Source organism: Caretta caretta, chromosome 1 (genome assembly GCF_965140235.1).
Source record: "Caretta caretta isolate rCarCar2 chromosome 1, rCarCar1.hap1, whole genome shotgun sequence".
NCBI classification, from domain to species: domain Eukaryota; kingdom Metazoa; phylum Chordata; order Testudines; family Cheloniidae; genus Caretta; species Caretta caretta.
Genome location: NC_134206.1, coordinates 331677733 through 331703819, shown reverse-complemented (window position 1 = coordinate 331703819; position 26087 = coordinate 331677733). Strand labels below are relative to the sequence as shown.

Below are 26087 nucleotides of genomic sequence, written 5' to 3'. Positions count from 1 at the left end.
GGACATTTCCAGCACAAATCCAGGGTTTAACAAGAATGTCTGAGGAACAGTGAGGGTGGGGGGAGGAATAAACAAGGGGAAATAGGTTACTTTTTATAATGAATCAACCATTCCCAGTCTCTATTCAAGCCTAAGTTAATTGTATCCAATTTGCAAATTAATTCCAATTCAGCAGTCTCTTGTTGGAGTCTGTTTTCGAAGTTTTTTTGTTGAAGGATAGTCACTTTGAGATCAGAAATCAAGTGACCAGAGAGATTGAAGTGTTCTCCGACTGTTTTATGAATGTTATAATTCTTGACATCTGATTTGTGTCCATTTATTCTTTTACGTAGAGACTGTCCAGTTTGACCAATGTACGTGGCAGAGGGGCATTGCTGGCACATGATGGCATATATCACATTGGTAGATGTGCAGGTGAACGAGCCTCTGATAGTGTGGCTGATGTTATTAGGCCCTGTGATGGTGTCCCCTGAATAGATATGTGGGCATAGTTGGCAACGGGCTTTGTTGCAAGGATAGGTTCCTGGGTTAGTGGTTCTGTTGTGTGGTATGTGATTGCTGGTGAGTATTCGCTTCAGGTTGGGGGCTGTCTGTAGGCAAGGACTGGCTTGTCTTCCAAGATTTGTGCGAGTGTTGGGTCGTCCTTCAGGATAGGTTGTAGATCCTTGATAATGCATTGGAGGGGTTTTAGTTGGGGGCTGAAGGTGACGGCTAGTAGTGTTCTGTTATTTTCTTTGTTAGGCCTGTCCTGTAGTAGGTGACTTCTGGGAACTCTTCTGGCTCTATCAATCTGTTTCTTCACTTCCGCAGGTGGGTATTGTAGTTGTAAGAATGCTTGATAGAGATCTTGTAGGTGTTTGTCTCTGTCTGAGGGGTTGGAGTAAATGCGGTTGTATCGCAGAGCTTGGCTGTAGACGATGGATCGTGTGGTGTGGTCAGGGTGAAAGCTGGAGGCATGTAGGTAGGAATAGCGGTCAGTAGGTTTCCGGTATAGGGTGGTGTTTATGTGACCATCATTTATTAGCACTGTAGTGTCCAGGAAGTGGATCTCTTGTGTGGACTGGACCAAGCTGAGGTTGATGGTGGGATGGAAATTGTTGAAATCATGGTGGAATTCCTCAATGGCTTCTTTTCCATGGGTCCAGATGATGAAGATGTCATCAATATAGCGCAAGTAGAGTAGGGGCGTTAGGGGACGAGAGCTGAGGAAGCGTTGTTCTAAGTCAGCCATAAAAATGTTGGCATACTGTGGGGCCATGCGGGTACCCATAGCAGTGCCGCTGATTTGAAGGTATACATTGTCCCCAAATGTAAAATAGTTATGGGTAAGAACAAAGTCACAAAGTTCAGCCACCAGGTTAGCTGTGACATTATCGGGGATAGTGTTCTTGACGGCTTGTAGTCCATCTTTGTGTGGAATCCCAGTAACAGCCGTGTTAGTCTGTATTCGCAGACCATTTGGGATGGTCACTGTGGTTCCCTGGATGATTTTTTTCAATTTTTTTTTTTTTTACATGTAGAAAATTACATTACATTAAATGATCATGCTGTTTTTTCCATGGGAGCCCTGCCTTATTCAAGGCACAGGATGGGTGGTAATCTCCGATTGGACAAGCTATTCAGATTTTTTTTATCCTCCTCCATGTGTGTCCTCGGATTGCATACCATTGAAACCCTGCACTGAATGCGGAATTATTAATTTCCTGATGAATTTTTCTGTGGTATTTTATTTGTGGAAAATTCTGTGGAATTTTTCATTGTGGTATTTTATTTCTTTACAAGCATTAATTAATTTATCTTCACAACACCCATGTGAAGTGAGGGAATGCTACTATTCCCATTGTACAGACCGGGGAACTGAGAGCACAGTGAAATTTGGTTAAAAATGTTCACTAATTTTTGGTGCATACTTTGAGAAGCCTAGAACATGATTTTTTTAGAGTACTTAACAAATAAGGGGCTCCAGAATGTTGAGTATAGAGCTCCTTTTGGCCTTCGTTGAAGTAGTGAGTGCTCCGCACTCTTGTGGACCAGGCCCCAGATGCACTTCTGCAGATCAGGGTATCCAGGAAATGAGGAATACAATGTGGCACGTTGTGACAACTGTTTTTTTACTTGCCCAGCATTTGGTAGAGTCAGGGAGAGAAACCAATTGGCCAGTTAGGTATTAAGTTGCCTTAACAAGAGTTTCCTTTCTCCTCATGTAGTTCCCTGCCTCATTCACTACATACATTCCAGCTTCTGCAACAAATGGGTCAGGGTCAAAGAGATTAGTTTCGTTCACTAGATTGCTCTGATTTATTTTGAGACCACATTACATCTGTGCACTGAATAGGAAGTTCTGAGGGGAAAAAATAGTATGAGATTATCTTAACTAAAGACTGTATCATAAAATATATGCACAAAGGACATTTCTTAACTTTTCTGTGCTTTGCAACCTTAATATTCATTTAATGTAATTATTTTGGATATAATTATTTCTATTATATGAGGTACTATACAAATACATAGTAAGATACATAATACATACTCTTTCCCTGAAGAGCTTCCAATCTATATAGACCAGACAGAGAAACAGGAGTGAAATGTTTTGCCCAAGGTCATATAACAGAGTTGAGAGCAGAACCCACATGTCTTGACTTCCACTCCAATACCCTATCCACTAGACCACATTACCTCTTACAAGCTATGTAACAGACAATGTTAAATGTTATCTGCAAATTTGCCTAAGGTCTCCTGAATCGGTTTGCTCCTAGCAAAATATTTACTAATTCTGCAGCATGTGCAGTTGCAGTTCATTCTTTCACACTCCACTACTTACAGAATCTTTAAATGGTGCAATAGTCAAATTAGGCGCATGGTCACAATGCAAGTTAGTTTCAGATTATTGACCAGAACTCATGAGTTCTAAACTTCTTGTCCCTTTTTAACTCTATTAGCTCATGGTATTACAATATGCTGTTAGTAAAGACAGCAATAAATATTTGAAATTGCCTGTCCAAAGTATAGTAATTATAGGTCTCATCAGTTAGCTCTGTTACATGGCCTTCCAAGTTTTTTCTTAGCAATGCAAGCAAGTTTTTAGCCCTGGAGGAAATGCTGTCATGTTGATAACTTTATTATACAAGATTTTGTGTACAGAGAAGCTGTGACAAACAGCAGGGGAGAGTTTTTCCTCTCTGCTTTGGTCTCTAACTGGAGATAATTCTTGAGGCAGAGTTGCTACTTGGGAATCAGGGATGAGACCCTTGAAAGAAGGGGTTGCTCTGCATGCTGTTTATGATCACTCCTGTTCCGTCTGCATAAATAAAGCCATTTATACTAAAATATATCCAGACTCCAAATCCCTGATTTCTTCTTCATTGTGAAACTAACTTACAAGGCCCCAGAAAAGCACTTGGCAGAAGGGTAGCAATGGCGTCAGAAACAGGAAACCAGTGGTGAAAGAAGAGGCAACAATGTCATAACGTTCGAATCTGAATTTCACCAAGTTCCTATTTAACCACAAGAGAGGCAACACCAGTGGAAGCTTCTGCACACTGTTCTTCCTAAATGCCTCAGCAGTGACCTGAAGATACCAACTCCAGAAATCAGAAGATTAAGGACTGAATGGATGTGAAGACTGAAAAGCTCAGATTCCTAGCAAGGGTGCTAGCTGTGGAGCTTGTGATGTAGAAATTTATCATCTAGAAAATGAGCTGAGGCCAGTAACACATTTAACACAGGTTTCAGAGTAACAGCCGTGTCAGTCTGTATTCGCAAAACGAAAAGGAGGACTTGTGGCACCTTAGAGACTAACCCATTTATTTGAGCATGAGCTTTTGTGAGCTACAGCTCACTTCATCGGATGCATACTGTGGAAAGTCTAGAAGATCTTTTTATATACACACAAAGCATGAAAAAATACCTCCTCCCACCCCACTCTCCTGCTGGTAATAGCTTATCTAAAGTGATCACTCTCCTTACAACGTGTATGATAATCAAGTTGGGCCATTTCCAGCACAAATCCAGGTTTTCTCACCCGCCCCCGCCCCCCCAACACACACACATAAACCCACTGTCGTGCTGGTTTTGTGTGTGTGTGTTGGGGGGGGTGAGAAAACCTGGATTTGTGCTGGAAATGGCCCAACTTGATTATCATACAAGTTGTAAGGAGAGTGATCACTTTAGATAAGCTATTACCAGCAGGAGAGTGGGGTGGGAGGAAGTATTTTTTCATGCTTTGTGTGTATATAAAAAGATCTTCTACACTTTCCACAGTATGCATCCGATGAAGTGAGCTGTAGCTCATGAAAGCTTATGCTCAGATAAATTGGTTAGTCTCTAAGGTGCCACAAGTACTCCTTTACATTTAACATAGACCACTGAACAGCAATGATCTGATGATCTCCAATTATTGCTAATCTTGGTCTGCTCTGAATCAGAGGCTTACAGTTCAAGAGCTCTTTATGTCAGTGTTAGGACAGCTCTTTCTATTTTAAATTTTGAAGGTCAAGTGCCGAAAGTACTGAGTCTTCTGAAAATCTGATAACTTATTTTGGTCCCTAATAGGGAGGCTGAGTATTTCTGAAAATCTGGCCTCAAATGTGAGTGCTGAGCCCTCTTAAAATTCCAGCCTAGGTGTCTTGTTCAGGGTCCCACAGAAAGTCCATGGCAAGGTCCGGAGTTGACCCTGCATAACATAACGGCTGTACTGGGTCTGACCAAAGGTCCATCTAGCTCAGTATCCTGTTGTCTGACAGTGGCCAATGCCAGGTGCCCCAGAAGGAATGAACAGGTAATCAAGTGATCCCTCCCCTGTCGCCCATTCCCAGTTTGTGGCAAACAGAGGCTAGGGACACCATCCCTGCCATAGCTGTTCAGCAAAAGTGAGCTCCCTACTAACATGCTCATGTTTGTACCATGGAAGAGTAGCATGGACCCCCTTCATTTCTCCAAATGCATGTATATGTTATGATAAAACCAGGATAATAATACTTATCTCTGCTGCCAGAGTACATGGTGTGTACATTCTGGTCCTGCCTGCTGGAGTCTGTTCTTTGACCTGAGAGTGTTTGGGATGCGCCAGCTATACAGCTAGCACTGCTGCTGTTCTGATTGGCTTGCGCACTTGACCCCATTCCCTCACCTGTTCTCCTTTCACTTCCATATTGAAACCATTGGAGGAGTAGAATTAAGAGCCAGTTTTCTGAGGCTTGCACTGGAACAGGAGGCAGATGGTGGCTGGAGGCGTGTGAGAATCTGTCCTCTGGAAACAAGCCACTTGTGCACTTTTCCATCTCTAGAATATGAGAGTCCGATTTTCCCTCTTCTCCAGCTATAAGTAGTATTGCAGTGATAGAGGAATTTACATACAATTATAAAGCTGCCTGTAGCTGGGTTTTAACCCACAACTTGTAGAGCTCAAGTGGAGCCCTAATGGCCATTGCTATTTAAGCTTGTCTCTCCCTGGCTCTGACAAAGTAAGAAGTATCGTGCGTGCCTGTGAGACAGGGCAAACGTATCATAGAATGTCAGGGTTGGAAGGGACCTCAGGAGGTCATCTAGTCAACCCCCTGGTCAAAGCAGGACCAATCCCCAAATTTTGCCCCACATCCCTAAATGTCCCCCTCAAGGATTGAACTCACAACCCTGGGTTTAGCAGGCCAATACTCAGACCACTGATTTATCCCTCCCCCATGTATGTATGTATGCTAGATGTCACACAATGGTTGCCATTAAAGAGTCAACATGTAACAGTTTTTCTTTGAAGCTGTTGCCGGCACCCAGTGCCGAGAGGCTGAACAACAGCTTGAGTGGTTCGTTACCCGGTGTGCTACACCCAATATTCACAATGGGGTGGAGAAGCAGAAAAGTTTATTTGCAGCTGCAAAAAGGTACAGGGAGAATAAAATCTCAAATCCTGCACACAGAGCAGGAAGTTACACAGGCTTTTATACATCCTTTTTCCCAGCATACTTATCCAATAGCAAGCTGCCCCAAGTATCCATATAGCCAGCCAATCCAGTTCCCAGCTAGTTTCCTGATTCTCTGTATCATTTGTTAAACTATACATAAAGCTGCTTTATTCAGCATTGTTCTTCCATATCTCCCCTGTTTGGCCTTGCTTAGTTTCAGGCAGTCTGACTCTGCAACATACTGTTGCAGATTCTCAGCATAACTGCTGTGTGTGCCTCCAGGCGGGGGGGCCAAGGACACTTGGGCCTAGTACGCAGAGCTGCTGCGAGTGCCTCCAGGCAGGAGGGGGGGCCAAGGACACTTGGGCCTAGTGCGAGGGGGCTTCATCGACACTCGTGGTCTTCCATCCCCTCGAGTTACCTAGTGGCCATGCCCCAGTGTCCCCAACAATACTATACTGCTGTAACTATCCGGTGGTAAATTTGCCACCCTGACACCCCGCTCTTGGCTGCGTGTGGCATTATAGCACTTCTCACGTCCGTTTCTCCCACTTTCTTTTGCCTGACTCTGGCCATAGAAGTGTCCTGGCCCTCCAGCCGGACCACTTTGCAAAGTCCTGTTCCTTCTAGAGCCATGGTGCCCTTTACAGGAGTCCAAAAGAAACATAAACAAAACCAAATGTTCAGCCTCGCTGGGCTCAGCTGGCAGCCATCACAGCACAGGTGTGCCACTGCTTCTTTATGTGGTCCTCCTGTCTACCACAGGCCTGAATTAGCCCCACAGCCCAACACGCTACTACCCTCACTCAGGTACAGGCAGCCTACAGTTCCACGGAGCTGCTGCCTCCTGTCAGGCTTCCAGCTCATCTAGCCAACCTTGCTTCTCGGCCACCATTCAGGTGGCTTAATAGAGGGAACAAACTCTCTAACCTTCCCACTCCCAGGTGGTCTCATTGCAGTGGGACTCACCCACCTCTTGATGGCATCAAGTCCTGCCCTTTCCCAGCTGGGCTGCAGTTCTAATTTGGCCTGGCCTGCCTTCTGCGTGTGAGCAGCAGGTTAACTGGCCTCTTGGGCCCATATTAACCCTTTCCCAGCATGTGTGCGTGAATACATATTCCTTATTTTTAAAGAATTGCAGTATCTCACAAGATAGTTTGGTAACTGCTGGCAAGCACTGACTCTTAGCAATACTAGTCTCATCGCTGGCTTGAGCCAGCATGGGTCAAGGGACTTGCTGGCCGCCCTTCCCTCAGCCCCCATTAGCCTGGAGCGGTGAACCACAGCCAGTGGGAGCCGCGATCGGCGAATCTGCGGACGCGGCAGGTAAACAAACCGGTTCAGCGCGCTAGGGGCTTTCCCTCGAACAAGCGGCAGACCGGCTTTGAGAACCACTGTTGTAGGTTACACCTCAACATTTTCAGAGCTTTAATCCAAGCTACAAATGGCACAGATGTAGAGGTAATCAATTTAGGATGGCAGAAACCATGTAGATAAAAACAGAATCACTTATTGCACACTCATAAATTCAGAAAAAAAAGCCCGTTAATGGAAAATATAATCACCTAAGAAAACTTCAATAAGAAATTGGCTAATGAAAAGGATTATAAGACATAACTGTTTAAGTATTTCATTCTAGCATGTAGTGGGAATTAACAGGATAAATGCTTTCTTTTTAAGGTCATGCCTTATGTCTCCGGTGGTTGAATGTGAACTGTATCTTACCTCTGATGTGCAAAGGAGAGTGAGAGTTCATGAGATCAGACACAGTACCAAGAAGTTTCCCAGAATTCTTTAGGGAGCAGAAAGTTGTACCAGTGAGAGTATTTTATAAGCATAGAGGTAAATTCTACTGTTTCATCCCTTTAGCCCCACTCACTTCAGTGCATTTGCATGAACATAACAGATCCGAAATGGATTGATTAAGCTTCAAAAATAAAACTCAAAGTGAAGGGCGGTATTAGTAGTTTGTTTAAATGGAACAGGATATGGAAGGGACATTGGAAACAAACCCTTTCATAGGAGATGTAGCTCTGCTGTTTGAGTTTAATATATGAGGAGCAAGAAGAGGGAACTGTATAGAGTTAGTAAGTAACAATTAATATCTTTATTGCAGACTGGAGCTGTACAAGCCCAGAGACAAACTGAAGGCTTAAAGACTCCAGTCACCTTTTGTTTTAAATTGTGCCAAGTGAGAAGCAATTTTTCATGATCTTATTCTCTGAAGTCCTCAGTTTGAGTTCAACATGAGCTCAAAAATTGACATTAATGGCATAAAGTTTAAAGCAGTGAATTGATTTTTAAGCTTGAACAGCCCAAGGCAAAGTTCTCAACAACATACAACTGTTAAGCCACAGGGTTCTGATTCTGAATGCTGTCATAGATCATTTCCACTTGTAGTGCAAAATGTATAGAACTAATGCAGATCTTGGTAAACGCTTTGCTTAAAATCCCTACAGCACAAATATGTGAAAATCTTTCATCTTCTTTAGAGAAGCATTGTATGAGGAAAAGTGTCCTAATGGGAATTCTGTACTCACCTGTCTCCAGACAGGAACATTGTCAATGAGACAACAGTATGTGAGAGCAGGTACAGCAGTGAACTAGGTTTATTAAATAAACATCAGAAAAGGTGACACTGTTAGTGAATGATCTGACTGAGGTGGCGAGGCAGCATAGTCAGTTGTGTAATTTAGGAGTGGACATGTACTTTAGCAAAATGTTTTCCAGGAGACAGGAGTAACTCTTGAAGGACAGCCCTGTTTGTGACTCTTAGTCATAGAGGTTAAGGCCAGAAGGGACCACTAGCTCATCTAGTCTGACCTCCTGTATTTCACAGGCCACCAATACCCACTAAATCCAACAACTGAAATGAGACCAATGTATTACAACCCACAGGAGACTAGACTGTTATGTGCCATGGGCTCATAATAACCTTTCTATTCTGAGTTTTAATTCCAGGAACTGTTAATGATTTTTGAGGGCTACTTTAATCTTTGGGTGTTTAGCATTGCTGGGAGTGCACATTGTGCAGGATCCTGGGCTGCCTCTTGTTCAGGAACACTTGGTGTGGGGAGGGTTCTCCATCCTATTGCCTTTCTTTGCACCTCCTCCCAAGGGGAGCCTGAACATGGCCCCAGTATGGGCAATCTGTATATAAGGGCCATGGTGACCATGTTTGGATGCAGTGGGGATTGTTTTATAGCTGGTTATAAAGAGTGGGTTGTGGGATGCTCCCCCTTTCAGAGGGAGAGCACGTGCAGAAGGATGGAATAGTCAGGTTTTCCCATTTATTTCTTCTGTGATTTTGTCAATATTGTAAACTTGGATTTTCTCATCACATGCCCAGTCTGTAATGGGGACTGTAGTTTTGCTTTGTCAGTGTTTCTTTCTTTCCCCTCTTAGGCAAGCTTGCAAGGCCTCTCTTGGGTAAGGATAGAGTCCATAAAGCAGGGAAAGCAGAAAAAAAAACAGTGCAATGACCCAGCTGAAGAAATCTCAAGATAAGCAATTTAAATGGTCAGAAAGAAATGAAACTTGTATTCCAATTAATGTGCTTAAAATTCATGCCCTCGCTCCGTGTCAGGCACTTATGAAGTACAGGTACATAGTTACACAGCAAAATGTTACTTGCTTAACAGTGTTCCCGTACTTTAATATAAACTATCCAAGCACAGTCTCTGTTCGGGAACACAGGCAGTTCTATAAGTAAATTATGGAACTGGAAGAATCATTCATCTTTAAATGAGATTTGTTCATTTTGTAGTGTGTTGGGGATTATGTAGTGCTTTTCGTGTACTATACCTCAGAGTGCTTTACTAAGCAATGAATTATATTAGAGTTGTGCTATGAATGAAAAACTAATACCACAGCCACAAATGTTAATGTGTAAAAGAGTTATTTGTTAAATCTGAACTCTGTCACCTGCACCTATGCAGATGATGGATAGAGATTCGTGCTGTGCAAAACAGTTGTTTACTTTTATGGTATATGGTCAGCTAGGAATTAAACATAGATCTCCCAAGTCCTAGTTGACTGCCGTAACCACTATACCTGGAGTGCGCCCTCTCTACCTGGTTACCTCCTTTAATGCCAATCCGTTTACAGGTTTTGATAGACAGGTCTGGGTTCTTTGGGATCCCGCCACCCACTCAGTGCGGTGTATCTTCTTTCTTTTTTTTCCTATGAAATTATTTGGCGGTGCCTCCACGCCCCTCGATCCTTCCTGGCAGGGTCACCAGGGCAGCTTGGGCAGAAAATTCTAACTACAGAGTAATCCCCACTTACTTGCCAGATAGTTGGAGACTTCCAAGAAATAACACAAAACACACAAAAATATATTCAGCACAATAATTATATTAAACAGGAGACAAATACCAACATAGTAGGGTAAAACACTCTTTTTAGGGTCACTGGTGCCCACACTGCAAATACCGTGACATGATGTAGCAAATATAAAATTAATGCCCCGTTGATACACGTACTTTGCTGGGGCCCTTGATGACCTATAACCACAAAATTCTTCTTTGCAGTGGTTTAGCAGTGTGGCTGACTAGGTTCAGTACAGTCCAAAGGACTCACAAGTGGGAGAAGGTGGTAAATCCCTCCACAGATGTAATATGCAGCAGGTTATAAAGTCCTCAAACCCTTACTCCCTGGCTTGAGGACACAGTCCAGGGAGTAGGGGGTCCCCAAAACAAATTCCCTGACTGACTGACTAACTAAAAGATGGTGCACTCACAAACTCCATGAATGATCCTCAGGTTTGAAGATGACTCTGGACTCCTCAGTCACTGCAGAGGGGCTGCTCTCTGCTGGCAGGGCTCCTCCTCGGGCAAGGATCAGGCTGTGTCGGTCCCAGGATTTCCCCTCACCACAAAGGGGTGCAGGGCTCAAGGTGTAGGTTACACCACTACACTAACATCCAAACAGTAGCCTCCTAGCCCAGCCTCCAGTCACACACTCAGCAGGCAGCTTCACTGGCATAGCAGCCAGAGCAGCGCTGATCATGTGGTGACTGGTCTTACCTAGGGAGCTGGAGGGCGAACTCAGCCTGGCTGGGAAGTTTCCCAGCAAATGCTACAAATTGGGAATCATCAGTGGGGAAGGAAAAATCCAGCTAAGGGATCTGCTGTCAGGTCCCTAGAGGCCTGTTCTTGTGGGGAACCCTGCATGCAGGCCTGGGACTCACCAGCTCCCTGCAGCCAGTCCTGCCCTTTCCCTTGCTGGCTCCAGACTGACTCCAAAATGGCTTCTCCCTGGGAGGGCCTCTCACTCCCTATTGTTTGCTGCGCGGACACTAGTCTGTCTTGGGTCCCCCTCCCTACCAGGGACAGTTTGCCTCTCCCTGAGCTGCCAGCAGACAGAGTCCCAGGAATCTATGTAATCTCCTTGGGGGTTACATACCTTTCTGCCTATCCTTTGTGGGAATTCTCTTTCTCTTGCTATATATGAGGCTTGTAAGAATGGGAGCCCAAACGGAATAGAAAAGAGGAATGAAGAATCAGAGAACAAACAGCTGTCCTGGTTTGGAAGAACTGAATTTTGGCTTTGAGTTTTACTTTTCTGTATCACCTGTAAGCTCACATATAAAAGAACCAGTTTGAATGTGGCAGCAGAGAATTCAGAGGTTAAAAAATTCTTTGGATGAGAGAGATTAAAATGCATTCTGCCCTTCTCCAGTCTATTGACATAAAATCATAGCATTTCTTAATGGGCCCCTCTGGCAAGGTGAACATTTCCCTTATTTACTGCTAGCATTGGTCATCACTGGAAGGAAACGAATCTGAAAATTTGCTTTTAAATAAGAGGAGCAACTAAACACTGAAGTTTTCCTCCTCTTATTTCTGTTTGAAACAGTAAGGCACACCACCCTGATCAAGTTTTAACGAGCTTGAGTACGAGCATTTCTTCATTAAGCATCCAAGAGCAAAACACTAAAGCTTTTATTCATATGTATCGAGTTACACTGGTGCTATACAATAAGTGCAGTATGCCAAATAGAGTAACAGGCACCAGTCTAACATACAACGGCTATGAGAAGGACAGCTACAGAATAACATGAGAGCATTTCAGCAGGGATGTTTCATGAAAGAGGTATGTCACCTCCTCAGGGTCAGTTCTGCAAATCTTCATTAAGAATTTTGGGATGGGGCACAATGTCAGGGACCACAGGTCTTGAACGTTGGTCTATAGAGCTCTGCCACCGAGAGACCTACTTACAGTTGCCAGAATAGAAACTGAACCATGACAGCAGACTCTAGTACTGGACTCCAATTGGCAGAATGCTGGGCATTCTGATTGGTTCTCAGCTTCTGTATAAACCCAGCACAGGCTCAGGAAGTTGTCCATGCAACTGGTTCTCCCCGCTTCAGTCTGTTTCCCTTGCAATACTTGCTCCTGCTGCTGGCATCCTGGTAACCTGACCCTCCCCACCTCCAGGTATGCCCTCTGGCTTGTCTCAGCCTCTGATCTCCTAGTGTCTGACCTGGCCCGGCTTCTGCTCTGACCACTAGGTCACACCTCCCATACCCTGGCTCTGAGGCCCATGTGCTGTTGCCTCTAGGAAGCATGCAATCTGAAGATTCTGGTGTTATCAACCTGAAACCCAGTTAGCTTGTTCTCTCATGTTTCTCTGCTAGCCAGAGAATCACTTCTCCTTCAAACATCAGGCAAATGTTTTTCTTTCTTTTTCTCTAATTATTAGACTGACCTTTTCACAGAGGCTTGAAGAACAAAGTGACCAGTATTCATTTCAGCCTTTATTTTGAATAATAAATAAGCATTATGGTTTGGGTGGGGTTTTTTTGCCTTCCTCTGAATCGTCGGATATTGGACACTTCCAGAGGTGGAGCAGCGGATCGAATGGTCCAGAGATCCAAACTCTTAAAATCATTCCTATGCTCCTATGATATTTATAATAAATGTTATGGAAAGTAAACTCATTGGCAGTAAAGATTCACTTTTCTTTGTGGTTCTTCTGCTGTATGGGTATCAGAGTCTCTGTTCTTTGTGAATTGAGTTTTTCATGGTATACTACTTTATTTAAATAACCAAAAACTTCAGTGACCTGTAAACATGAGGGTCTGATTTTGTGTGGGACATTCTTTTTATAAAGAAAGACAGGATGCTTGTGTGGTTAAAGTCATATTCCGGTTCTGTTCTTTGTTGTTCATCTGCTGGGCTTCCTGTGTGACCTTGGACAAGTCACTAAGACTCTTCAGTTTCTTCCTCTGCAAACTGGATAATAATTCAGTTCTTACCTACTTCCCAGGGTGTTGTATTAGTGTGTGTAACATGCTAAGAGCCTCAGGAGGAAGGCAAAGCTGCATTATTCATAACGTCTCTTGAATAAATGTCACTTGAAAGACTCTCTTATCCCCTGCTGAAGTACTTGATAGTATGTGCCCTAGCAGCTGGTGTAAGAACTGTCAGTGATTCAAGGGAGTGCACCCTCTGCATGGCTAGTCGCAGTTAGGATTCAAGAAAGAGGGTGTTGGTCTTTAGGCATCAATAAAATGGTGCCTGGCTGCACTGTGGGTACAGAGAGGAAAGGTCATAAAGAGCCTCTTTCAATAATGAAGTTACTTTTAACGCAAACTAATTACTTGTCAGTGATAAATGCTGTTATTGCAATTAGAGTAGTAACTTAAATAGAAAGTGGTAGATTGTATGTACTGTTGCTATTTAAGTATTGTCACATTTCAGGGCAACTGCACCTGTATTCCCACGTTATGGTCCACCATCTAGGGCACCACATTCAGGCTTTTGGCTCCCCAGCCATCACGTCTCTTGGGTGGAGACATGCCTCTCTTGATCTCCCTCCTGACTGGGGTATTTCCTGGATGAACCATTCTCTGCCTACACTGTGAATTTCCCAGAAAATCAGACTGCCTAAGCAGGCCTGTTCTGCTTTTCTCCTCACAGGCTATCAACAGCATAATTGCCCTAAGTTTAGTTACCGCACATTTCTGAGCAAGCACCCTTATTCTTTAGGTAAAAGCTTTACAGAGAAAACACTGAAAACGATAAAAGAGCCTACTTGCATGCTAATAAGCTTATCAGAGATCACCCCAACTCTAGAAAGGGCTCTTGACTACTTTATGACCCGCCAAAGGGGTTCTCTGTGGTCACAAGTTCATTAACAGCTGTTAACTCAGAACAAGCACACTCATGGATCTGTGATTTTTTTCTCCTTTATACAGTTCCAAGGATCTTTGATCCTTAGATACCATGATTACCTAATCAGATAGACCGTGGGTTTCTCCTCAAAACATAGTTTCAAAACATTGTGTCTGGAGGTGGGGAATTTTCATTCCCTTCCTCCCCTCTCCCCTACCCCCCAGTATTTTATAGGATTCTCATTTAACTTTAAAAGTTCACATTGTTTCATATAATCTTTTGAAGCTTATAACATTTTGCAGGGTTTAAATCAGTCAGGTCTCCACCTTGGAGATGCTACAATCCCACAATAATATAGAAAAAACATTCATTTTAATGTAATTGACTCCTATGATACTTAAACTTAATTCAGTAAGGTTTGTCCAGGATATTACAGGAAATTGCCATATCTGTCACAAGTATCATAAACACAACAGTGACTAAAAGGCTGTGCATATTACTATAATGCAACCTAGCTAGTATTACTGAACAGCATTTGATGTGCTCAGTAAGGTATAATGAAATAAAGTATATTACTTTGCAACTTGTCAGACAGCTGTGTAAAATACTAATGTGATGGAACAGGTTTTTTCCTTTTTTATCATCCAACAAAAGTGATTTAGAGTATCACGTTTATACAAATAAAACTTTGCTCACCTTCAGACACGATAGCAATACAGCTTGAGTTTTTATTTCTTTAGGATATCAAAGATTAGCAGAGAAACTATTTTCATAGAAGGGGCAGCAATCTGTTCTTAAAGTACATAAGCAATCTTTTATACTTGACTAATATTTAAAGCTGTCTCATGGAATTTGGTTCTTCTCTTGCTCTTAGCCATTTGAACTTTCCTGTTGTCAGTACAATCTATAAAACATGACATGGACATTCTGTTTCATACACACGTGAACTTTGAGCTCTTCTGAGACATTGGTCACAAGTGAAACCTGAACGTCTTTGAATTATTTTTCTGCTTCAGACATAGAGGAATTAACAGCCCTAGATATCGAACTCATCCAGCATTGCAGCTGCAATGATATAACTATTCTTCCACTGCTGCAGTCTCACCATAAAGTAGCTGGTGCCAAGTGAGGGACATAGGGTGTTTTTTACGCTTCACGTTTATTTAGTCTGGAGTGTATTTTGAATCACAAACTGTTGAATAAATCAGCCGTAGTTGCTTTTTTGCAGTGTGCTCTACAAAGAAATATATTCAGTGCCTCATACATACCAAATACCATAACCACTGTCTTCCGTGATTGAGACTGTTAGAATAGTCTGATAAGGGGAAACATAATAAGCAAGTGATTACTTCAGCTTTGAAACTTGGTAAAATTAATGTTTCTATCTATTAGAATACTGTTAGTATTACTTTAAAATCAGAATGTTTCCAGTATATACATAATCATGTATAAAGAATTATGATTATTTTTCTTTGTCGCATTTATTTTTTATGCAGTTTTAGCTGTGAGATGGAAATTCTATGCATTTCTGGTATTTTCATTACATTTATTCTCCTAGATAAACTAATGGAGATTACAGTTCCAGGAACAGGTGCATTATGAATGTCCAAATTATTACATTGAGGGCATAGGTCAAATCCTAGACATTATTGTATAACTCAGAAATTACTTTTAAAATTGCATATAACCCACAACCTTCAATTCTTAATAGTCTAGGAGAAGTTGACATTCAACGGTGGATACACTCAGAATCATCAGATTCTGGTAATAACTTTATCTTCCTGATTCCAGAATTTATATTATAGTAGACTAAAATGAGGGTGGATGGATGGATATCCATTTCCTTAAGGATTACTTCCTATGCTTGCACTGGGAATTTCTCTTCTGAGAACCTGTAAGAATAACACAGATATTACTAACATGTTGTTAATAGTAAACCTCCTGTTCAGAAACTATATTCAGCACTTTTCCCATGTTGACTAAGTAGGCTACATCTTTCATTGCAAACTAAATGAGTGTTAAAGAAAAAAATTAATATTATAGTTAAATTTGTCAAACTTTTTTGTTATACTCTCTATTCTTATAGTGTACTTTTAATTACCTGTCATAATTTATAAGGCACTTATTATCTTTGTACCTAAGTAGTTACTTAAGACATGCATTTATTTCTTAATACACAGACAATATTAACTAAAAACTTTTGTTGGAATTCTGGATCTATTGAAGTCAATGTCAAAATTCCTATTGACTTCAGTGAGGCCAGGATTCCACCTGAGTGTTGCTAAGCCACTCAAAATATATTTATTTCTACCAGGGTCATGTGGGTTGCATTTATACTCATGTCACTTTGAATACTCCCTGAATTTCTTCCAGGCATTGGCGAGTATTTGAAGGATCTAGCTTCTTCGGAATTCCCACCTAGACAAGTGTACTGGTATTGATAGCAGTGTATGTACTGGTTTGAGGAAATCCTGGTGTTGGAAAACTTGATTGAGTAGTAGAGGCTCACAAAATCCTTCCCGTGTTGCTTCATATAGTGTTTGACCATCCTTTTTATTTTTCACTGACAACATACGAACTGATATTAACACTTAACGTTAATGGAGTGTCATACCATCCTGTCCTTTTCAAAGCAAGGGATTTAACATATACAAGGTCATAAAATGCTGCTTTGATAGATGTAAAATGTACATTCTGCAGCACTAAGGAGTTAAGAATGCCATAACATGATTTGAATCATCTGTATTGTCTTTGAAGAAAAAATAACAAAGCTTTCATTCTGTTGTTTCCTGGATGACACTAAGTCTCCAATCAATTATTAAAGTGTCAAACTCCTCTTTACAAAGTGATTTGTTTAAAAGTAAAAAAAAATAAAAAAAGAGAGAGAAAAGGAATGTTCTTTTTTGTTTTGATGACATGATTAATTGTACCTTTCAGTTCTTGTTTGTTTATGTTCAAGAAGTAAAAATCCATGGCTGGATTTGTTTTGTTTTTCCTTGTGTAACATAAAAAAATCAGAATTCTTCAATTATGAAAAACATAAGGAACGGGTTAGTCAGATAGAAAAGACTTTCTTTTAAGCACCTGTGCTGATATATATCCCAAATGTAGTTCAGTGCAGACAAATGTAGAATACTAAGCTTGAGAGAAATAATAAAAAGATCTGCTCAACCATGAGGTGCTGCAGGGTAATGAAAAAGAAAGATTTAAGAGTATAGTAGGGGAAAATCCTTAAATCTTAATCCCACTGTGGAGCTGCAATGAAGACGACAAACTGGTTGCTGATATGTACAATGTTGGTGGAATAGTAAAATATATATTTATCAAAAGTTTATTATTGCCATTATGAAGCATTCTACCTAACCTACTGTATAATATTTTATCCAAACATGTTCTCACTATGGGTTTGATATGGTGGGTAGATCTGGCTTGTGCAACCTCTTGTTCAGATTTGGATACCCCGATGCACGTGCGAAGCCTCTCTGTTAGTTGTGAGTGAATGCACTGTAGAGTAAGTGCTGCTGGTGCTTACGTATAACTGGCACTGGATATATAATTGTACCAACTTTCTTTGCAGTACTGCTTAGTGCAACAAGAGCCGATAATAGCTGTTTAGTCTCTCTTGTATGAGACTAGAAAACTTTTTAACTGGAGCAGATTGTCAACAGCTTTAACAAAGGTCAACAAGGATGTCATCTTGTTCGTCAATGTAGCCTGGTATCTCTTCTCTGTGGGCACCTGCTTGAGAGGGCTTGCGGCTCCTTATTAACCAGACTGCTAAAGCAATAAGGGCGGGGGAGGGGGAAACAGTCTTACAGTGAGCTGGATGAAACCGAGCTAGTCTCAGGGAAGCTCAGCCTGAAGCCAGCTATCATTTCTGAAAATGCTGAAGAAAATGTTGTCAGACTGCTTGTTTATCGGGGTAGTATATCGGCTTGTGATTTCCCTGTAGATGTTAGTGGTTTTAGCATCAGGAAGGCCAGCTCTGCTTTTGGATTATTATTTTTAAATATATAGTCAGCATGGGGTCCAGATTAATGCTAAACTGAAAATGTAAAGTAAGCAAATAATGGAAGTGAATTAGGCCACAAGAAGATATAAAAGTTAGTCAATCTCTCCTCACTGCTGCCCAAACACATGGAAAGCAGGTCAGGTCCTCCATGGGTTGTCATGACCCGAACCATATATATATAATAGGTAACCTATATTATAATAATATAATAGGTAATATGGTAATATACCATAATAAATATAGGTATATATATTTAATTGAATTTGACCAACGGTGGGACATTATAAAGCAGACAGGATTTGCAAATATCTAAACTAATGGCTAAATAAAAATGCAGAGACTATATTGGGCTTATTGCTACTGGGGAAAGGAGAAGGGAGGAACCTTTTTTTTTAATGATACAAAATGATCGGAATAAATTACAATAAAAGAAACCTCCCATCATATTATGATTTTAAAAAACAGTGGTTCTAAAAAAATAACCAACAAAAAAAATGCTGAAACCAAGCCACATAGAAAATTGAGAATCATTTTGCCAGAATTTACAATACCTGAAAGCGTGTTCGGAGTAAGTAATTAGATCAGGGATTGTCAACCTTTGGCACGCAGCCCACCAGGGTAAGCCCCCGGCAGGCTGGGCCGGTTTGTTTACCTGCTGCGTCCGCAGGTTCAGTCGATTGCAGCTCCCACTGGCCGTGTTTCGCTGCTCCAGGCCGATGGGGGCTGGGGGGGTTACCCTGGTGGGCCATGGGCCAAAGGTTGCCGATCCCCGAATTAGATCGTAGAAGAATTAGATATGCTTCTGAACAAAGGTGAGGGGGAGATGGCAATATTGGATTCAAAGTGAGGAAAACAGTAGAAAAATGTTCTTACATACAGAACCTTCACCAATCTCATTGCAGGAATTCCTGTGTATCTAGTACACCTTACAGGGATCTGTATCAACTCAAGATGGGACCATGGATGTCTTTGTAGACCACTCAGGAAAGACCTTTCCTCAGTGTGCAGTTGCTGTTAAAAAAGCTAACAAGCTTAGATTGCATAAGGAATAGGATGTTGTTAATATGGAGAATATTGTAATGCCTTTCTACAATCAGTGGTACCACCTTATCTGGAATTCTTTGTCTTATTGGTCATCTGATCTCAGAAAGAATATTGCAGAATTAGAGGGGGTTTAAAGAAGGGCAAAGAGAATGATTAGGGGCATGGACAAATTTTCATATGAAGACAGATTTGAAAAGACTGGGATTTGTTGATACATTGTATAGTCAATTGCTTGGCCACGCTTTGGTCTCTTGAATATATTTCATAATGAATCAAATAGTTATCATCAGTCAGGTTTATTGCTATAAGCCAATAAAAATATAGTGTAGATTCTATGTGATATCAGTCTCTAGGGAGCCATTCTGTGAAGCATTATTATATTCACTTTACAGAGAATGTATGCTTCCAATGTATGCTAAAGCCATCTTTTTATACCTTATCCTTTTACAAGTAAAAGGTACCGTGTACATCATCTGAAACTAGATTTAACCAATCAGCTTTTTACCTTGTTTCTCTGGTACCATGGTGTACCCTTATCTCTTTGTTCTGAACACATGCATTCCAGGTACCAAGGGGCATGAAAGCACCTCATAGGTTTGTATTAGGGTAGAACAATTATGTCTTGTCCTCCTCCTTTGGGACATTCCAGTACTGACCTGTGAGACTAATTCCCTTTCTGTTGCTATGGTAAAGCACTCATCGGTAAGACGAAGATTATGTCACGGAGGTCGCGGAAGTCACGGAATCCATGACTTCCAGCAACCTCCATGACATTGGGGGTCCCCGCAACTGACCGGCTCCTGGCAGGGACCCCTGAGCTGTCCAGCCACCAGTCGCGGTGGCAGAGGGACCCTGCAGCTACTCAGCCACCGTGAGTAGCCGCCTTCCTCCCGCAGCTCCCAGCCACCTCTGGTGGTGGCAGAGGGATCCCAGAGCTGCTCAAGAGCTGCTGGAAGGGGCAAAGCTCCCCAGTCGGTGGTGGCGGGGAGACCCCCCACCCCTCCGCTCCAGCCTCAGAGGGCAATGCTGCAGGTGGGAGGCCGGGTGCTGGACCCTCCTCTCTCCCCATTTTGTTAGGGATGTTTTTAGTAAAAGTCAGGGATGGGTCATGGCTTCCATGATTTTTTGTTTATTGCCTGTGACCCGTCCATGACTTTTACTAAAAATATTCATGACAAAACCATAGCCTTATTCATCGGTCCTGGTCTTGACAGCTTCCTATTTGCTTAAGTCAATAACTGACTGCAAATGCAAGTGGTTATGGGATACTTAGTAAAAGTGAGCATGGTTATAAAAAAACATAGGCTGATTTAGGCTATATAACTGCTATCATATTTATGCTTAATAGTACCTGTGAGTGTGTGTATGTGTGTATATATATATATATATATATATATATATATATATAATATAAAAGGTGAGGATTATACATATTAATATTATATGCTAGCCAGCTGGGGAAATGCTGTTCACCCTCCCTACTGAGATGCGAGACCATCCATATCCCTCTGGGTCATTGCTTGCTAGATGTCTATATCCAGGCAATTGGATCTGCCATTGAATTCTCAAGAGCTCCACTGATATAGGGATTAAAACCCAGACAACTAGGCAACACCCATATCTGTGTCTCTTTGCCTGCCTGAGAGAAAACAGCCCCTTTTCAGCCATGAGATAAAAATGCATCACGTAGGGGAAACGGACACAAAAGGTCTCATAAAAATATTACAAAATGTTACAAAAAATTCCCGCTTGGTTGCAATTGCACACTCAATTGTCCATCTGTGGTTGAAATGAAGTGGAACAGTTTGTAATTTATAAAACACTTTATCTTTTCTTTTTCCAATGCCTGGGGATTTCTTCACTGTATGCTGATATCTTCTGGTGTCTCCAGCCTGTGGGATGCGCCATTAAAGTTTAAGTCAGTTAACCTGATAAACTTTTTGTTTTTGTTTTACATTTCTTGTGTTTTCACTAACCCACATTTATACATAGATGAACTTAGTTTATTTACAGTGTAATAGGGACCAAGTTGCTTATTACGCAAGCGATGTTTTGGTACAGCACATGATAGAAGAATGACTTGGATTTTTACTCTTAATTCCCCCCCCCTTATTAAAATACATTTTGCTTTTCGTTCTCATTTTTCCAATTCTTTAGCACTGATATACGTTTTAGATTCTTTCATAGTTTTTGCATATAGACATTCATTTTACTCCCTTAACATATACATTAGTAGTTTTCCATAATATAGCACTTGACTGCTAAAATAGATGATCGCCGTCAATTCTGAGAGGAGTTGTGTTGCTCTCCCTGCTAAGCACTCTGTGTTAACAAGAGAGTTAGCAACAGATTTTTTTACCCAAGCTTTTTAGAGTTAATCTACTTGTGATAGAAATTAAACATTTGTTAAACATTTTTGACATGTCATAACCATGGGGTAGCCTAAATTCCTCCTTACCTGTAAGGGGTTAAGAAACTCAAAAGTAAGCTTGGGAGGGATAGCTCAGTGGTATGAGAATTGGCCTGCTAAACCCAGGGTTGTGAGTTCAATCCCTGAGGGGGTCATTTAGGGATCTGGAGCAAAAATTGGGGATTGGTCCTGTGTTGAGCAAGGGGTTGGACTAGATGACCTCCTGTGGTCCCTTCCAACCCTGATATTCTATGATTTGGAAGTACAAACTTTAATTAATGTATACATTTTCCTTTAACATAGCAGAAGAGAAAATAGTAAAAAAAATAAAGCAAAATGAAGTTTAAATGCAGGTTTATGCAAATCTTCTTTGAGGGTAATAAATTTTCACGACATCTGTTTGTGCTTGGGAGACATAGAAACATATTGAGATTTGTTTAGTTGGCTTTAACATTCTGCAGCATAACAAGACATAATATACATTGTTTTTAAGCATTTGGGCTATAATAAATGTATAACTATATTTTAATATTTAATAAATGTGCAAACAAGTTTATAAAAAACAAAAAAGTTATTTTATTACCATTAACTTTTTATGTTGACGTTTTTCCCCTTCGCTTTTTTCCTTTGAGCAAAAAACCTTTGATTAATAAAAAAAAAAAGACCTTTTCGTTTGCAATCGCATTATTTATTGAGGCAGAAATGTATGTACATGTATTTAAAACTGAGGCCTTTTGAACTTTGCAAAAAATGTGTATTATCATGGTTATATTCCAACCATAATATTAGAATAGCACTTGTATTAAAATGTTTTTATAATGGAATATAAAACTGGCTTTTGTTGTGACAAAGTGTAAACAAAAATTAGTCATATCATACACACAACTTACAACTGCTATTTATGCTTAATGTATACTATAATATGTTGTGGATAATACATATTATTATGATGTCATTTTCCCGCTTGAAACAAGTTTTTGTTTTGGAATTTTAGTTTCATTTATACTAAATGGTGGGAGAGAGTATGTGTGTGTGTGTGTGTGTAAGGAAAAAGTTGAAATATAAATGTTTCAGTAGATTCTATCTGATTTTTTTTTTTTGGTCAAACTATTGGTTTGCAAAAGTTTTCAAGATTTTGACATTCTTCCCAATTCAAGGACAGGGCGGGGAAAATTCAAACTCTTGTGGGATGGGAAAAGTGTTTCCCACCCTGTTCATTTTTGATATTCCCATATGTCATGTCTGAAATTACCGTAATGGGTCCTTAAAATTCCACCTGGCCCCACAGAAAGTGAGTGTGCTTTTTTTATATATATATATATATAAGAACACAATATAATTTAGTGGAAATGACCCTACTGGGGGAGGTGCACTTTTAAGACTCCACTGCTGTCATGTGTAAGCTCCTCAGGAAAGGGATCATGTTTTTATTTGAATTTTATCGTGGGGCAGCCAGCACTTGTGGAAGCAATAGGAAATAATATTAATGGGTTGTTGACCTTCAAAAGACATTTTAGCGCTCAACATTTTGAAATTGCCATTTTATTTTTTGTAATCACTGCATGCATCTTTTCCAATCTTATCCATACATTGCTGGGATTTTCAGACCATAAAGGATAGATAATCCAGACAGCTCAACAAGCGACATTTCAATCTCAGTTGAAAGTTTGAACACTATAAAAATAAACAGAAAATATACATGTGCAAATTACTTTGCCAAGGAGCAAAAGACAGATTCTCAGCATCTGCCTGTCTGATGTTTTGCATTCTTTTTGTTACCTATTGTATTGCCTTATGTAGAATCTGTTTCACATCTAAGTAGCTTGATGTAATGAAGTTATAACTTTACTCAGTTCAGTTTGCATAGGCTTTAAAATTAAACAGCTTACATTTATTTAGATACTTGCATCCTTAAGGATCCCAGAGTACTCTAGAAAAAAGGTTAACTGATCCACCATTGAAATAAATCAGCTGTTGGAACAGTGCACAGTAGTACCACACAACAGAACAGGAAGTGTGTAAGAATCCCATACCCAAAATTATAATTTGTCCAGGACACTGGGATAATGCCCTTATTCTTGTCTCTTGCTGATTTGGGAACCTTGCAAGATTTAGGTCCAGCAGGAGAAGTGAAGACTTAAAGTGCCAGCTTTTAATTTTGTCTTGTCATTCTGTTTTTTTTCAATCACTTTCTCACATATGGTTTTCTTGATTGCATGACCCGGAGGAAATGGGGTGCTTTATGCATTAGTTAGTGTGTTGAACTTGTTTAAAAGCAGGTGAATATTAATTATCATAATTAAAGTAAAACATTTTTTGAATGGACAAAGAGGAGTTTGTTTGGTCCTGCACGCAAGTGTCAAAGTGGATGTGTCCATGTCAGACCGAGAAGTCTGCTGCTTGCCAGGAGCTAGGATTCACGATGTGACTGAGAGACTGCCGAGACTCATCAAGCCCTCTGATCGCTACCCCTTCCTGCTTCTCCATGTGGGCACCAGTGATACTGCCAAGAATGACCTTGAGCAGATCACTGCAGACTACGTGGCTCTGGGAAAAAGGATAAAGGAGTTTGAGGTGCAAGTGGTCTTCTCATCCATCCTCCCCATGGAAGGAAAAGGCCTGGGTAGAGACTGTCGAATCGTGGAAGTCAACGAATGGCTATGCAGGTGGTGTCAGAGAGAAGGCTTTGGATTCTTTGACCATTGGATGGTGTTTTAAGAAGGAGGAGTGCTAGCCAGAGACGGGCTCCACCTAACGAAGAGGGGGAAGAGCATCTTCGTAAGCCGGATGGCTAACGTAGTGAGGAGGGCTTTAAACTAGGTTCACCGGGGGAAGGAGACCAAAGCCCTGAGGTAAGTGGGGAAGCGGGATACCGGGAGGAAGCACGAGCAGGAGCGCGTGAGAGGGGAGGGCTCCTGCCTCATACTGAGAAAGTGGAACGATCAGTGAGTTCTCTTAAGTGCCTATACACAAATGCAAGAAGCCTGGAAAACAAGCAGGGAGAACTGGAAGTCCTGGCACAGTCAAGGAATTATGATGTGATTGGAATAGCAGAGACTTGGTGGGATAACTCACATGACTGGAGTACTGTGATGGATGGATATAAACTGTTCAGGAAGGACAGGCAGGGCAGAAAAGGTGGGGGAGTTGCACTGTATGTAAGGGAGCAGTATGACTGCTCAGAGCTCCGGTATGAAACTGCAGAAAAACCTGAGTGTGTCTGGATTAAGTTTAGAAGTGTGAGCAACAAGGGTGATGTGGTGGTGGGAGTCTGCTATAGACCACCAGAGCAGGGGGATGAGGTGGACAAGGCTTTCTTCCGTCAATTCGCAGAAGTTACCAGATCGCAGGCCCTGGTTCTCATGGGAGACTTCAATCACCCTGATATCTGTTGGGAGAGAAAAACAGCCATGCACAGACAATCCAGGAAGTTTTTGGAAAGTGTAGGGGACAATTTCCTGGTGCAAGTCCTGGAGGAACCAGCTGGGGGCAGAGCTTACAAACCAGGAAGAATTAGTAGGGGAAGCTAAAGTGGATGGGAACCTGGGAGGCAGCGACCATGAGATGGTCGAGTTCAGGATCCTGACACAGGGAAGAAAGGAGAACAGCAGAATACGGAACCTGGACTTCAGAAAAGCAGACTTTGACAACCTCAGGGAACTGATGGGCAGGATCCCCTGGGAGAATAACATGAGGGGGAAAGGAGTCCAGGAGAGCTGGCTGTATTTTAAAGAATCCTTATTGAGGTTACAGGGACAAACCATTCTGATGTGTAGAAAGAATAGTAAATATGGCAGGCGACCAGCTTGGCTTAACAGTGAAATCCTTGCTGATCTTAAACACAAAAAAGAAACTTAAAGAAGTGGAAGATTGGACAAATGACCAGGGAGGAGTATAAAAACATTGCTCGGGCATGCAGGTGTGAAATCAGGAAGGCCAAATCACACCTGGAGTTGTAGCTAGCAAGAGATGTTTAGAGTAACAAGAAGGGTTTCTTCAGGTATGTTAGCAACAAGAGGAAAGTCAAGGAAAGTGTGGGCCCCTTACTGAATGAGGGAGGCAACCTAGTAACAGAGGATGTGGAAAAAGCTAATGTACTCAATGCTTTTTTTGCCTCTGTCTTCACGAACAAGGTCAACTCCCAGCCTGCTGCACTGGGCAGCACAGCCTGGGGAGGAGGTGACCAGCCCTCTGCGAAGAAAGAAGTGGTTCGGGACTATTTAGAAAAGCTGGACGAGCACAAGTCCATGGGGCCGGATGCGCCGCATCCAAGAGTGCTAAAGGAGTTGGTGGATGTGATTGCAGAGCCATTGGCCATTATCTTTGAAAACTCATGGTGATCGGGGGAGGTCCCGGATGACTGGAAGAAGGCTAATGTAGTGCCCATCTTTAAAAAAGGGAAAAAGGAGGATCCTGGGAACTACAGGCCAGTCAGCCTCACCTCAGTCCCCGGAAAAATTATGGAGCAGGTCCTCAAGGAATCAATTCTGAAGCACTTAGAGGAGAGGAAAGTGATCAGGAACAGTCAGCATGGATTCACCAAGGGCAAGTCATGCCTGACTAATCCAATTGCCTTCTATGACGACATAACTGGCTCTGTGGA

At 41.6% G+C, this 26087-nt stretch overlaps 1 protein-coding gene and 1 long non-coding RNA gene across 16 annotated transcripts in view; one reads left to right on the top strand and one right to left on the bottom strand.

The window, feature by feature from the left end:
• The window catches only part of MAGI2 (membrane associated guanylate kinase, WW and PDZ domain containing 2), a 1189595-nt gene that overhangs the window by 290005 nt on the left and 873503 nt on the right, over window positions 1-26087 (top strand). The gene's annotated exons all lie outside the window — the stretch shown is intronic.
• Window positions 15509-26087, bottom strand: part of LOC142070651 (uncharacterized) — a 90835-nt gene continuing 80256 nt past the window's right edge. Inside the window, exon 3 of the long non-coding RNA XR_012666594.1 lies at window positions 15509-15910. This is a non-coding gene — a long non-coding RNA (uncharacterized LOC142070651). The remainder of the gene's footprint in view (window positions 15911-26087) is intronic.